Raw genomic sequence first — 11,432 nt, forward strand, 5'->3', positions numbered from 1 at the left:
GGTGCGCTGCCAGGTCTGCGTGAACAAGCAGGGGTCATTCCAAGACCCGACAGGAGTCGGGCCGGGGGCTGCGGGACAACCACCTCCACCCCCCGGACTCGTGCTGCTCGAGGGCTCCGAGTCCGACCCCAGAGAGGCACCGTCACCCTCTTGCCGTTTTTCGGGACTTTTTCTCGCCCTCCAGCTACTTCCTCACGACGAGGGCAGCGCAAGGCTGTGCCGCGCAGGTGGCGGCTGACGGGCCGACCCGAGCCGGCAGCCGGGCCGCGACCCAGATGCTCTCGGCGCCCATCCCCGAGCCGCGCGTCCCCGGCCGTGCCCTCATCCCCCCGCAAGATGTCCGCTGCGGCCCAACCCCTGCCGGGCCCCTCCGCTCCGGCTCGGCGGCGCACCCGCAGCCCCGGGCCCGCCCCAGGCAGCCGGCCGGGAGGAGGTCGGGCCGCTCCGGCTGCTCCCCGCATCCCGCCCCTCCCGGCGCTGTCTGCTCTTGAATTACCTGTTTTGATGACCCGCTCAGCCCCTTTTTTTTTTTTTTTTTTTTTTTCCTCCTTCTCTCTGCAATGACAATCCGTGGCCGGCCACTCGCTCCCCCCCTCCCTCGCCTCGCCTCTCCTCGCCGTCGCTCTCCCTCCTCCTCCTTCTCCTCCTCCTCCTTCTCCTCCTCCTCCTGCTCAGCGGGAGCCGGTGTCAGTCAGTCACATCAGCTGCCCGAGCAGGCAGGGAGAGAAATGCCCGTCGGCTTCCGGGAGTGCCAAATAAAGACAAGTCCAGAAAGAGAGAGAGACGGTGACAGAGACGGAGAAAGAAAGCAAAAAGTGGGTGGAGTGTGAAAATGGAAGAAGAGGGAAAGGCTGAGGTGTCTCTTAGCGGTGACGGCAGCGCGGTGCCGGAGAGGAAATGGCAGCCGTGCGGCATCGCGGGCAGCGGCCGGGCTGCGAGGGCAGGGGCACGCAGGGCAGGGGCACGCAGGGCAGGGGCAGCCGTGGCCACAGGTGCGCCGGCCCCGCTTGCCTGCCGAGCACGGCTTGGGCGAGCGGGAGCGCCGTGCGCTGGGAAAGGGGAGCGGGACGGTGTGGGAAGTGTGTGCGGGCAGAGCCAAAGGCGTGCTGCGGGCAGTCTGCTGCCTTCTGCGAAGCGGAGTCAATTGCAGCAGCCTGAGCGCTGCGATGGCTGTGTTTGCGCTGGGGTGGCTGCCATACAGCACGTCCTCTCCCTGTAGGCAAACCCACGTGCCTGGGCCTTGAGCGTAGGGCTCTGCGGGCTTCACGCTAGTCTCTACCTCCTGTGACCACATGGGCTCCGCAGTTGTGCGATGCTCAGCCCTGTGGTCCCAAAGGTGTGTGATCACTCACCTGAAATCTGCTTCTCCTCCAGTTATTGCTGAGCTGACTTTCTGCACGGAAGTCTTGGGGGAAGAGCACGAGTTCATAGCCTTTAATGAAACAGTTTGCTCTGAAATGAAACAGGAGTCATTAGTCAGTCATAAAAAAAATAAATGATTGCAAACATTTTTCCAGGTCAGCCTTGTGGCTGTGCAAAAACTGGTGGCAATTTTATCTGTAAAATCCATAGTTTATTTTAGAAGACTTTGTGTTTGACGTCTGAGCATTTGACAACACTGTAAAATGTAAGATGGAAATACTGGTCTCAATTATACAGTTCTTAAGTGGGGGCTGTGAAAAACAGTATCATAAAAAAGATGCCATAGCTACAGCAGACCTTAGTGACTGTACAGAAATGAGATGTGGAAACAGCAATAAGCAAAAGCAAGCTGACTGCAAGGATCAGCCTAGGATCAAAACGCTGCTGTGGTCAGTGCTATCATCAGAAGTTGCAAGAAGTCAGAGCTGCAGCTTCCTGTAGACAATGAAGGAACAACTTCTTGGTGTATTTAAAAGAAAGAAAAAGCACACAGATGAAATCAACAGAACAGCTGTTCTTAAATAAGAGTCTTGGCAAACCTTCCAAGTAGGAAAAACATAGTATGAAACTGAGCACCTGGTTGCAAAAATGCTCAGGACACAGGCAGTGCTTGAGAGAAGCAAGAAAGAAGCTCAGAAGATCTCCTTCTGGAAATGAAGCACAAAAAGTTTAACCAACTGTGGAATAACTAAATGAAAGCTCCAGATCCATACACCGTACTACAAAGAGAAAAAACACTCCAGTACTTTTGCAGTGTCAGTGGGATAAGTGGAAATTTTGGGATGCCAAATGCCCTCCAATTTCTTCAATGTCAATTTAATTTGAGGAAAATGTGATGCCATTAACTTACAAAACATTTTACAAGCTCTTACTGTAAGAGCACAATCAAGCACTCCGCATCTCTCTTTGGCATCACAGGCATGTGAAAAGGAGGGGAAAACAGTTGGGCATTTTCTTTACGTGGAACAGTTTACAGGCTGCCAGGCTGGCAGATAACTTGTGCATCTGAAGTAAATTCCCTGTAACACATCTTCCCTCTTGACTTCTAGTGCATTCTTTAAGCATAGGAGCTACACAGAACAGTCAAGCTCTTTTGCTCTTTTCACCTCCCCAGGAGGACGTTGGCAGACATCAAAGGCTAAGACTAAGGTAAGGAGGACACAAGAAGTGATAAATTTAGCTAGAAGGGAGAAACAAGAGCTTCTGTAATTGTAAAATGACCTCATAATAAAGAGGAAACCCAGTGGCAAGTAGAGATGTAAGATGCAGCTCCTGCCTGAAAACATGCTATTAGAGGAAAAAATCTTGCCCATTTTGGTTTCTACATAAATGAAGACAATCTTAAAAGGCAGTTCTATAAAGAATTTCACAGTTAACTCAAGCCTAGGAACAGCCCCCTACAGGGAAGGAAAGAATGAGAGAGATGCAAATTTTGGACTTTGCAAAATATTGAGTAGATGACATACTATTGTTCTAACGCATCCAGGGAAAAAAGAAAAGGCTTGGACTGCAATAAAAATGTGTTTTGAAACTGTTTGGCATTGACATCAAGTGAAACACTGGAAGCCTGGAAGATCAGATTTTGAAGCTGAGTTGTTTTTTTTTTCCTCAGTCTAACAATGCATTCATTTGTTGGTTTATAGGCAGAAAATAAATTGATGCCAGAAATCGCAACATTAAAAGTTAGAAGTTAGAGGTTTTTATTTGTATACTTTTTTTAGTACAGAAAGAATCAACAACTGCAGAACCAAAAGGTTTAAAAATCTTCTCAAAAGTCTTCTGAAGTCTTCTAAAAGTCTTTCAAATGTAGATACCATGCATTCATGCGGGAAGAAAAAAAAAGTCTTACAATTCCAGTTCATGGCTGAAGTTATGTGGAGCTTGAGTAAATATATATTGAGGTGGAAACAAAACAGAATATCTTATGGAAGTCTTGGTAGTGTGACTTATTAGGTCTACACATGAGTGCATTTGTTAGGATGCCCTTTGCTTACCAAATCTATTGTTTAGTCTTCAGAATTTGAGAAAACGTTCACAGTAAGCTAAATGAATCAGTAAAGAAGGCTCTGTGGGCATCTCACACAGATGCAGTGCCAAGACACACGGATAAAAAAAAGAGAAGATTCTGCCAAACAAGTGGACTATCTCTCCTTTTTCAGACTAGTGTGAAATAAAGCTGAATACGGCAGCATCCAATCTGGTTGCCTATAAAATAAGATTAAGGGAGGTCAAATAATATTTGGCTGATAAGTCGTCACTGCACTGCTTGTCGTCTCTTCTCTGCAATTCTCTCTTTGATTCTGGGAGTGTGGACTCTCATAACTGTGCACTGATAAGTCGGATGCTTCTGTTTAGGCATGGAAACATGAAAAGTTAAATAAAAAGCACGTGCTTAATATGTCATTAAGTATGTGAGTAATGGCATCTTTATGCAGCAGAGCACTTAGGCATTCCAGTTGTATTCAAGCAGCTTGTCACTTAGGGATGGAATTGCTCACTTGTTTATAATTCAGTATATGCATAAGGGCTTTGCTGAATCCGGAGGGAAAATGTCTTGATCTCACAAATACTAATTTTTGTGACTACTTTCACTAATGATAGTTTGGTGTTTTAATTCCTTTCTGTGGTGCTGTTCTATTGGGAAAGCTACTCAGAGAATACCATAAGCTTGAGCTTCAGTTCTGCTAATTATTTAAATTGCCCTATCTATTTATTATCATGAGATACAGGCTGTTGCACTGCTAAAAATCCTGTTTTGATACAGATTTTGATACCAATTTTGATACAGATTTCAAGTGAAGTTTCATGATTTAAATTACAGGCAGAAATTTGCAAGGAATACTTTTAGTGAGGATGCTTGAACAGAGAATCAGAAGAAGGAAAGCAAAATTTCCAAGTGTGTGACTGTAGTGTTCTGTCATCTTCAACTATGCTTTTGTTGCGTGTGAAAGCTGTGGATGGGACAGTCAAAAGGAATGACAAAGTCTCATTCATTGGTCAGTGCTAGTTTTTCCCAACTGCTTTGGCTCGTTCAAAGTGTCCCAACATCCTCAGGAGTTCCAGTAAATCCAGATTACAGCCATGTTTTTTTTCTCACCCTGGAGATAGAAAGCATAGGCCAGCTCTAAACTTTGTCCTGGGATGACTTACTAATGATTCCCTGAGATTGATGCTCTTGTATGAGAAAGCCCAGACAGAGCAGTAGAAGTACTTAAAAATCCAGACATGGGAAAAGAAATATGAATTTTTGAGTGTATTTTAGGTTCTTGATGTTGCTTTTTCTGAGATTCGAGGGAATAACCAAGTCATGGATTCAAGGTTTTCTGTACAACCCTGGACTAGAAGCTTAATTTTTCTTTGTCTTCATTGTGTTAAATTACTAGATTCTAGGAAAAGGCAGCTTAAGGAAAACACCAAGCTGTGCAAAATTTATGGTAAAATCATATGAATTGATAACTTGTTTATTTAATTGTTACAGACAGTACACTTCATAGGAAATACAGCCACATGAGTGGGTAGCCAAAGTATTCTAGCAGACACATATTTAGTGTTGTTTCAAGCTCTTAACTAGGCTATGCCCTTTTTCAGAGCTGTGAATAAGAGATTTATGTTCTTTATCTGAAATTACCTGTAGTCAATTTGGTGCTAGGTGGCTTTTGCTACCCCTTTCTGCAAACAGCATTCCTAGCTGGTTTTGTCCTCCTCCAAGCTCCTCTGCCTTGGAAGAATGAGAAGTCCTTTCCAACCCAAACTATTCTATGATTCTGTTTTTAAACTGGAAGCGGTAGATTTAGATTAGATTTTAGGAAGAAATTCTTTATTGTGAGGGCAGTGAGACACAGAAACAGGTTGCCCACAAAGGCTGTTGATGCTCCCCCCGGAAGCATTCAAGGCCAGGCTGGATGGGGCTGTGAGCAACCTGGTCTAGCAGGAGGTTGGAAGTAGATGATCTTAAAGGTCCCTTCCAACCCAAACCACTCTATGATTCTGTGATTCTATGAAGCGAGGGAAAGCAAGATAGGCACTCAGTCTCCATTAGAGCAGTTAATTCAGGCAGAGAATAACGTCCTTTGCCTTGCCATAGTCACTGTGATTGGGCTTGTCCTGTAAGTAACCATTTAGCTTTTGACATTAGTCTTCTGTGAGCACTCTTGCTAACCCTAGTAAAGAAATGAGTGGAAAAGTTTTGAATGTCAGCATCTGAAATCTTTGAATAATCTGGAAAGGTGCTGAGGTGATTTGTGCTTTTTCATACAGCACTGGAATGCCGAGGGTGACAGTGGTGTGAATTTTCTTCTGCTCCTTCAATCTCTCTCTCAGCTACGGACTTCAAGACTGAGGATATCTCAATTTTACATCCTGCTGCAAAATGAGACTGCTGGTATGGATCCCTAGGTACAGTACATTGTTTACATTAGTATGTAGTCTTGTTGGCCTAAATGACTATTTTACAAATGATGACTGCCTAGATTAGATAGGAAGAGCTGATCAAGTACAGCAGCACAGAGCCATGCAGCATCGTTTACCCTACTTTTCATCTCCATGGCAAATGAAAACGTTTTTTCTGTACTCTGAGAGCTTTCTGAGACCAGCCCCATTATATATCCCTATCAACGCATACTTTTCTCATTCAGCTGAGGTAGAGGAGTTTCTTCTGGTAAGTGAAAAAGTGGTTTTCCTTTTATAGGCCTTCGCTGAGATACTTTGCATAATGGCTTGCTTTTTTCCCTTGCTTTCTGAATTACCATCATCTGTGTATTGAGTCTTTCTGTGAAAACAGAAGAACAAATACAAAGCCAGAAAATGATTCTGCCTTTTTCGCCAGATGATCTTCCTGTAGGCACATTGTCTTCCACTCTACCTTTTATTTTTTGTTATTTTTTCCCAAAAAAGGAAGGAGGAGCAAACAAAAGTTAAAAAAAAAAGAAAAAAGGTATTTGTTTGATGGCTAAAATGGTTTGGAAAGAATTACAAATATTTTGCTCTGGTGGGGTGAAATCCTATTCCTCCTCAAATCAGTGCGTGTTTTGCCAGTGGCTGATGAGCTTTCACCCTAAATTTTCACCTTAATGTTTAGCTTGAATAAATATAGACCAATGATTCAAGTACTAGAAGAAAACGTTTTGTTTCAAAGCAAGTCATTTATTTAATGCTCATTTTCCTGCTTTCCTGTATTTACATGGGCTCTGTACCTACTGTACCATATTTCTAGAAGCTATCATTTTCTTTAGAGAATATTGTTTACTCTGCTGAATAATTCATCTTGGGGATCTCCTTTAATCCCCCATCAAATGTGCCACTCTTGTAACTTCATAGAGGAAAAAAAAAGGAACACAACACTGCAAAGCTGATTTATGAATTAGGCCATGAGAGTTAAAAATAAATAAAGTGTTGGTGTAAGTAAGTACATCAGGTTGGATTCTGGTTCAGTTATATCAGTGTCTCTGAAACAAAACTGTTGGTTCTATGCAGATTTCCACTAATGTGCAAAGATCTGGCTCTGACTTATCACAGAGTATAAAAAAGGAGCATGGGAGAAGCGTGGTGACAGTTTGATATTTAGATGTCAGATAATTTGTCTGGCAATGTATGTAAGTTTTGAAGGAAAACAGAACTGCTTAGAATACAATGTAAATTCAACAGTAAATAACATGCACTCTAATCCAAAATTCTATGTATCTTACCTGGTTAAAATATAAATGTTTTAGATGGAAAGGAAATACTCCAGAAGTATCTTCATAGTGAATTTGTGGTCCACAAACACTTTTAAGTTCTTTCATTGGATTTACACATTTGTTATAAGCAACTCCAATTAATTTTCTGTATATAAGATAGATTCAGGTACTGCACCTCTTACAAAGTGTTGTTTCAAAGCCATGGGTCTTGAGGTACTTGTAAAGCATTAAAAGGAAATAATCAAAACAGTTGCATACTCAAAGAATGTATGCCTTGCAAAGTCAAACCAGTATTAAAGGTGCATATCAGTCCCACAGCATATAAAAGATCGTTGCTTGTATCTGAGCTGACCAATTCAGAAATGTCAGCCTCTTCCAGCCACCAGCTTCATTCAGCCTGTAATAAATAGCCAAATTGTCAGCTTGTGCAAGGGTTTTGTCTGGCTACTGTGTACGTACCTTAGTCAGAAGCAAAATTATGGGCTATACTGGGGGACCTCGGGCATTGCAGGGAATGAACTGCTGCAAGTTCTTCTGTATAGCAGTTAACCAAAGGAAAACAAAATACATTAGAGAAACAGAGAGAGTGAAATCTTCTGGAGAAACAAAATAGAAGATGATTCCCACATTAACATTCTTGGAACATCAAGCTGATGTCCATCACCTGTTCTGGTGAGCAACCCATATAGTCCCTTCTTTCTGAGTCATTTATCAACATCAGTAATTCATCACCAGCATTAATGTGATAATAATAATAATAATAATAAAAGAAATAATTCTGTAGTGTAGTGTAGTTTTCCTAGGAATCTTCAGTGTTCTTTCATAGCAGGTCTTCCGTACATCTTTTTGGTTTTCAATGTTATCAAACAAATTTGGTGGAGAACCTGATGCTCCATACATGGAGTTTGTTCAAGATTGATTTCTTCATTGGTTGTCCTCATTTTTATTGTGGTACATGTCCTCAGCCCAAAGGTTGTATGTTTTGTGTGGTCATTAGGTTAATAAAAACAGACCTGAAGGGCCTATTATTTGCTTTCTTTCACTAGTAATTTAACTTGTCACTCTCCTGTTGGATGTCAGTTCTAGGACTTTAATCACTACCATTTCAATTTCTTCATTTTCTGAAATACAAATATTGGTTTTGTAAAGGATACAAACAAAACTTAGATTCACAGTCACCGTGCCAGATATCTGGCTGTTGGCTGGATGCTAACAAGTATGAGCATTAGAAGAATTATCTTCGTGTATATTTTCGAGGAAGAGAGAAATGAATGAAAGGTCAGATCCCCAGAGCTGTTCAGGTCTCTTACAAGAACGTATTTCCCTAAATAGAAGATCACCAGTGCTGATTCATTTTTATTTATCTTGGAGCTGTTTTTAGACATTGGAAGTTCATACAAGAACCTTTCTGAGCAAAACACCTGCTGGTTTTAGTCCGGTTTTGTTTACGGGAGAGCCCCGCGCTTAAAGGTCTATTTGTTACAGGATGATTGAAGTCAATGCAAGTTTACCCATTGACTGGAAAGAGCAGGTGGCAGTTCTTATGGGTCTACTCCTGTACCAGCTGAAGTCAACCAAGCTGCTACTTTTATTTAATTGGAGATAGCTGTAATTCAACGAATAATTAGCAAAAATGTCAGTGCAAACCTCCTGAAGCCTTTGTGCAGCTGAGTCAGCTCACCTCTGAAGAATGTTGTTCACCTCCTCCAGATACGGGGTCTACTGACTGCAATAGCAGTAGCAGATGCTGTGTGGGTGTGTATGTGTGCATCATGCCTTGCAACCTCATTCATTGCCTGTGGATTTCACCTTCATGCTCCACCTGCACAGGGCATTATTACTCAGTTTCCACACAGCAGCACTGGGTTCTGCCTGGTTTTTATACTTGGTTGAAAAGCAATCACATTCTCACTTTTTTTTTCTTCTTTTCTTTCTTTTTTAAATTTTAAAAACCTTTGGATGTTTGTTAGGAATGTGCCTGTGGCTCTCCTTACACAGTACACACGAATTTCAGACTGGCTGGAGAGATGTGATCACATGTAGGATGATAAGAACAAATGCGCCAGTATAGTATTAAGACTATGTTACCATGTATTTACAGAAGTGATCTGTTTTGTCTGAGGAATTCCAATATCAGTAGCCATAATAGTTATTGTTGTTATGCATATTGCTATTAATACCTTCATCAATCACACTGACAGTGGGGTCAAGTGCACATTCAGCAGGTTTGTGGATGATACCAAGACATGGGGTGCAGTCTGCACACCAGAGGGATGGAACGACATCCAGAGGGACTCAAACAGGCTTGAGCAGTAGGCCCAGGTGAACCTGATGAGGTCCAACAAATCCAAGTGCATGGTCTTGAACGTGAACAAAGGAACATCCACTACCAATGCAATCTGGAGGATGAAAGGATTGAGCACAGTCCTGCCATAATGGACCTGAAGGTACTGGTGAATGAGAAGCTGGACATGAGCCAGCTGTGTGTCCTTGTAGCTCAGAAAGCCAACCATACCCTGGGTTGCATTAAAAGAAGCATGGCCAGCAGGTCAAGGCAGGTGATCCCGCTCCTCTACTCTGCGTTGGTGAAGCCTCACCTGGAGTAGTACTGTGTCCTGATGTGGAGTCTTCAGTACAGGAGAGACATGGAGCTGTTGGAATGTATCCAGAGGAGGGCAACAAAAGTGATCCAAGGGCTGCAACACCTCTGCTATGAGGACAGGTTGAGAGAGCTGGAGCTGTTCAGCTTGGAGAAAAGAAGGCTCCAAGGTGACCTGAGAATGGCCTTGATATCTAAAGGGGAGCTACAGAAAAGAAGGGGGTAGACTCTGAGCAGGGTTTGTGGTGATAGAACGAGGGGAAATGGTTTCAAGCTTAGAGAGGGTAGATTTAGGTTACACATAAGGAAAAGTATTTTACAGCGAGGGTGCTGAGGCACTGGAACAGGTTGCCCAGAGATGTGGGTGGAAGCCCCATCCTTGGAGGCTTTCATGGCATGGCTGGATCAGGCCCTGGGCAACCTGATAAAGCTGTAAATGTCCCTGCTTATTGCAGGGGCGTTGGACTAGATGGCCTTTAAAGGTCCCTTCCAACTCTAAGGATTCTATGACTCTATGATACTGAATTGCAGTGTGCCATTAAAATATCTGGTCAATAATATGGAAATATTCCTTTTTCTCGTTTACTTTTTTTTTAATCTAAAATATCTTAATTTCAGCAAGGGAGTCTTTTCATGAAGTTGCTTCTGCCTTATGTATGACTTTTTTTTTCTGATGCAACCTGAAAACATGGAACCAGAGAGCTACATAGAACAATATCTAAAATAAATAAAATAAATACTCTTTAAAAAAAAAGCAATATCATTTAGTCTGAAATAATGATCGCAAAGTTCAACGATGTACCAACATTTGCTCCTTTGAAATTAATAATGATAGCATGATTTATAGTATCTGCAACTTTATATCTGAGTTTTTCTCTGATTGTTTAGAATCATCACTGCGAGTTTTTGTCTCTTCAGAAACTGGTTTGACCATCCCGTGTGTGAATCCACACCCTGAAAAAATGAAAGGCTTTGCACACGTTTGAGTTTTAACCTAGTATCAGGGTTAAACCTGTTTCACTTTGTTGTTCCTTTGCTTTAAGAGCAGTGGAACTCAAGGATTTCTATGTGCTTGTTTAGCAAATCGGTCTATTATAATCTGTCATGGCTTAGAACTTGCTTCCTGCAGTCTGAGCTGTATAGTGTGTTTATATTCCACTAAAAATACTTTCAACTGCATTAATGTAACAAGAGAGCCAGCATGACAGCATTGTAAGCCACAATCTTGGGTTTTGTTGGAGCGGACAAGAGACAAGCAGACCTCCTCCCAGACACACAGAACCCTTTAGCCTTTCACTTAAGTGCAGCTGTTCTTACGTGCTGAGGCTTTCAGCAATGGTCACAGCTGTTGATCACCAAGAACTGGACTGATATCACTCCTTATTGCTCCTGAGCTCCTAAAAAGGTTTTGTAGGAACTAAGAAAGTGACTTATTAATTCGTGTTTCTTTAGGCTGTCATGATACTATAGTCTGAAAGGCTTCTAACTTTAGAGCAGCAGAACCCCTGGGAAGTTCAGGAACCCAGCTCCATGGTGATCTTTTCTGGAAGAAAAAAAAGGTCAACATGCCACATGTAGACTTGCCAAGTCAACTGCTTTTCTCCATAAAGTAATGCTTTGTGGTCTAATCCACAGATGGGTTAGAAAACTGGGCCAAGTTGCTGCTTTGTGTTGTTTTGGGCACAAAATATGTGTGATCTGTGTGTTGAATGGAGTTTCATACTAAATAAGACCGA

The 11,432-nt window shown here is 42.5% G+C and overlaps 1 protein-coding gene across 2 annotated transcripts in view; it reads right to left on the bottom strand.

The window, feature by feature from the left end:
* The window catches only part of CAP2 (cyclase associated actin cytoskeleton regulatory protein 2), a 64,808-nt gene extending 64,082 nt beyond the window's left edge, over window positions 1-726 (bottom strand). Inside the window, exon 1 of one of the 2 annotated variants that reach the window (XM_052697801.1) lies at window positions 497-726. The gene's annotated coding sequence lies outside the window, so the exon portion shown is untranslated. The remainder of the gene's footprint in view (window positions 1-496) is intronic. The other variant, XM_052697804.1, reaches the window with a different exon arrangement.
* Window positions 727-11,432: the final 10,706 nt, after the last annotated feature.

Source organism: Tympanuchus pallidicinctus, unplaced genomic scaffold (assembly GCF_026119805.1).
Source record: "Tympanuchus pallidicinctus isolate F22 unplaced genomic scaffold, pur_lepc_1.0 scaffold31, whole genome shotgun sequence".
Taxonomy (NCBI): Eukaryota; Metazoa; Chordata; class Aves; order Galliformes; family Phasianidae; genus Tympanuchus; species Tympanuchus pallidicinctus.